Here is a 4,593-nt window from a genome sequence, read left to right on the forward strand (position 1 = left end):
GTTTACCTGTCTGGACAAACCACACCATAAATTGAATTCTATTGTGGTTATAAAAACGTAAAACTTGGATGTGTGTTACAGTGCGTACTTGAATCATACTTTATTTGCATTTTTAGTAAATAAATCAACATCACGCGATATGGTTCACATATGCGTGTTCTCATTGCCACATATTGATTTAAGCTTACGTATAATATCCCATTTGTCGTTGAAGGATTATTTATTATACTGTGTCACGTGATACACTTCTGGATGAAAATGAATGAAAGACATGCATGAGGCTCCCGCAGGGTCAAAAACGACCTGCGACCTCCGGGCTTTTTAGAGGCGACTTCCGACCTGAGGGCCTTCTAAAAACGATCTGCGACCTGTAAAATTTGGAAAAAAAGACCTCCGACTCCACCCACGCTAAAAACGACCTTGCAATTTTGGGCCCGATGTTTTCCTTTGTGTGTCCTTTGTCGCCATTTCGGTTATCCTCAGAGAATTGTGTCGGAAAACTACATTCTTCCCACCAATAGAACTAGATCGGGAAGAACAATCGGCTGGCGTCATGATTGATTAGGATGGTAGATCTGATAAAATAAAATCCCCAAATCACGTGTCTGTTATTAATCATAAACTGCTGACTGTTGGTCCCACCAACCATGGTCAGCCATACTGTTTTTCCGGCCATCTGTCACACTTTTGTCTACTTTATTATACTCCACTACACGCAGTAGAGAAGTATTACATGGTTGGGTATCCGTCCATACTTCCATCTGTCTGACCGTCCCATGGTCTTGGTGGTATCCAGATGAAACTTGAGAACGGATCAAAGATTTATTTCATTTGTTCCCAATTGTTTAGCACTATATAAGTACAAGTTAAGTTCGATTTTCATCTTAAATCAACATGCAGTTTTCAAATAATCAATTTTGAACTATTTGTGACCCTTTTTGTCTCTATAGTCGGTTAGAAGTCTTCGTTTCTTTGTTTCTAGAGCCTGATAAGCTAACAAATTGTCAAGTTATGATCATTTTTGGACCATTTTTTGTTTCTTAAAAAGATTTAAGTTGGTCTGGGTTATTGCTTTAAATACACTATGGACACTATGGGCGATGGTCATCACTAGCGCATAGGGCACTAGCTACTAGCGTCTCTGTGTGTGTTCCAAAGAGACAAATGTATCCAAGTAAGGTTGATGATCAGTTTCATGTTTTATGTCCCGACAACATTGTTGCGGTAAATATAGTTTTTCGGTCTGTTCGTCCATCCGTTCGTTCGTCAGTTACACTTTGGTTTACCTTTGCGTTTAAGATGATTTCCTAAAAAGTTTCAAGTCGAATCTTCATGAAATTTTGTACCGTACTCTATCATGATATGGACTAACAACTGTGTAAAAATGGGGGAGTTCCATCGAAAATGGAAATAAGCGCCGAGCGGGACACCCCTGTCTTCAAGATATTTCCTTGTTGCCATCAGTCTATAGATCGTGTTCAAAGTATCTCAGTAGGTAAATCCAGCTCTACATCCCCGGTGATTTTATAAGAGTTCTGGGGACTTGCTCAATAAGAATATTGTGTTGGATTAGTGAAATACTGCATGTTTGGTTGAAACTACTGTTCTGAAAAATCGAAAAGTTCAAGTCCTGTTTTGGTCTCAATATGGAAAAGAACGGATATGGGGCCCCGGTTAATGGCACGAAGACATCACATATTGATCAATAAATGCCACACAAAAATAAAATCTAGAGCTGACGACACGAACTTCAATAGAGCAGGAACTTCCCACTTACAGACAGCCATCTTTGGATGGCCTCAAACAAAACAAAACAAAAACAACCGAACCCAAGGGCACAGCAAAATGTCCAAATATCTAATTTAAAATTAAAAGGTTTAATCAGGAACATATATGTCCCTGGTTTAATAACACAAGAATCGACACAACAATGACTTAAATAGATTCTTTAAATATAAAAACGACTTCCGACTTCCTTTCCTTGTTGGAAAAAATGACCTGCGACCTGTACATTTCCCTTAAAAACGACCTCGCGACCTTGCGACGAATTTTGAAGCGACCTTGTGACCTGAGGGGGGGGGTACCCTGTGGGAGCCCCATGCATGAGGGCCTGTCTGGATTAGGGGATGGGGGGTACTCCATTTCTGAAGCCCACTTTTCTCTATTCCTTATGCTTTTTGTCCATTATTCTCTAATCTTTATATTTTAGCACCTCGTTATTCTCTATTTTTTTTGGGGGGTCCATTTTTCTCTTTTCTTTATATTTTTTCACCATTATTCTCTATTCTGTAAACCCCAATCACACCCTCATGCATGGATTCTTCGATTAACGTACTCTATCCTTCACTACATAGCAAATTCAAATCGGGATTTCTTATCATTTAAATTACTGATTTTTTGGCAAAGCGCTCTATTGACAAAGTTTCAGTTTAAATAACTTGGTTAAAATTACACAACATAACATGCAGTAACGTAATAGTTTATTTATAAACACCAAAACACACATATAAAATGTGTAACAAGAGGAACCTAATCACCATAAGGCCAGTATGAACGTGGCTATGGAAGATGATCAAAGGTTATGAACAATGTTTACATAATTATATAAACGAGAGCATATATATATATAACTAATTAAGGATAATTTCCTCGTCACTTTAATATTGCAAAATGAAGAAATCTTTACCGCACGGTTTTCCAAAATTTTACCAAAAAACTGGAAAACCGGTTGTATTGTCAATTTCCTCTTGCAAAAGATAACAACCTCCGTTTTCTAAAAATTTAGTGTCATTGTATGTAATACCTTTGATATCCTAGTATAGTTGTTGCATTGATTCTGATGTTTCTGATAACAGCTAAGATTATCTGCATACAGCAATAGATTATAATAAGATAAATGGACAACTCTTATTTCCATGACATTTCTCGAGGCTTTGAAATTAGGAAACATTATTATCTAAAAAGATTTCTTCATGGTCTGGTCCGTTTGAAATTATAACAATCACTAAAAATCTGAACGGAAGTGACGACATATGCTTCTGATTTCCAAATTGAAAAAAGCTTTTCATTTGAAACTACAATCAATGCCAATTTTTTTTTAAGCCGTTTAGGGGATTCTTAATTGGAAGACCCCGTAAAAACGACCTTTAAGTTATGTTGATCGATCGGCAAACATAGCATCGAAAAAATGACAAGTATAGTTCCAAATGAAACTTTAAGAAAATAACCGGTCAACATTTATCAAACGTGACAAAACTAAGGCATCGATCCTTTATCTTTTAATCTTTTGTTTGAAAAAAGGGGGTGGGGTACACTTATTATTTTGAATGAAAAAAAATGTTACAGAAGGGAAGTGATACAAAAAAAGTTTGTTTTCATTGAAAATAAATAAATACAACACTGTGTTTCAAAAAAAGATTTCTTGTTCCTGTATGTTATTGAAAAAACTAGTTTGTATTTTAATTCAAGTGGAGTACATTGTTTATCTCGATCGATCGAGAGAGAGAGATCCATCAGACAGACGATATTAACTTTTTAGTGCAATTACGATTAATTTAAACCTAATTCAAAGCGAGATAACCATGGAAACGTCTTAAATATATAATACAGACAGAGTTATCTTGTCATGGAATAAGTTTCTAAAAAAATATTAGTTTTAGATGGAAGAAATATTCTGAAATGTTATTTCCACTGGATAATATTTGTTCCAACCAAAATAAAGGGTAAATGATATTTGTTCCAACAGGAACAGATTTTATAGCATTGTTTATAACAATGTTTCCAGTGAAACTTCTGTTAGGAGGCAGCACTTTACGTTGACAATCTCTCTCAGCGCCCTCTCAATGGATCAACGTGCTCAGTGATGACAACGACAGTTCTTCTACGATTACTAACACCCATAGACTACCCATAGATGAAACCAAATTAATGATGAATTATTGAATTGTTGTTTGCACCCCCTCCTTATCCTCCAAATAAACTTTTGGTGGACCAATTGTAAATTTGAGATATTTTAAATAACTAATTATAAGCGAAATCGAAATATTATAGACTTTAAAATCCTCTATTCCGTTTATTTTTTTAATATTTGCGCTTTGCCGCCTCTGATTTCACTTTCTTGTAAAAACTAAGTTCTTAGCTCAAAATTTTATTTTTTATGAGGCGCCTCCTTTTCCGTTGGTCAACTTCCGAGCGATGACCTATCCAATGCTTATCCAGGTACCAGTCTTGTATTACAACTCCAGTTTCCGGTGCATGTGCATGTCAAAACATGGAGGGAAATAAAATAGTCCATTTTTTTCTGAATTTTTTTTCAGGACTCAATCTTTTCTGTTTGATTAAAAGTTTATACTGAATTGAAACATTTATATAGATTAAAAAATAAATCTTGCATCTTTTTGGGGATATCAATCAAGGAAAGTGGAAGGATATCATGTTTACTTGAAGTGGTGCGGCCTAGTAAAAACAGCAAACAGAAAGTAGAAAAAACTAGTTTTGACTTCAGGGTTACATAACTTTTTATTCTTCGTGGCATAACCTACTTTTTTTTCGATTAAATCACAATTTCACATTAAGACATACATGATATGAACA

This window comes from Mytilus californianus, unplaced genomic scaffold, assembly GCF_021869535.1.
Source record: "Mytilus californianus isolate M0D057914Y unplaced genomic scaffold, xbMytCali1.0.p SCAF_6, whole genome shotgun sequence".
Classification (NCBI taxonomy): domain Eukaryota; kingdom Metazoa; phylum Mollusca; class Bivalvia; order Mytilida; family Mytilidae; genus Mytilus; species Mytilus californianus.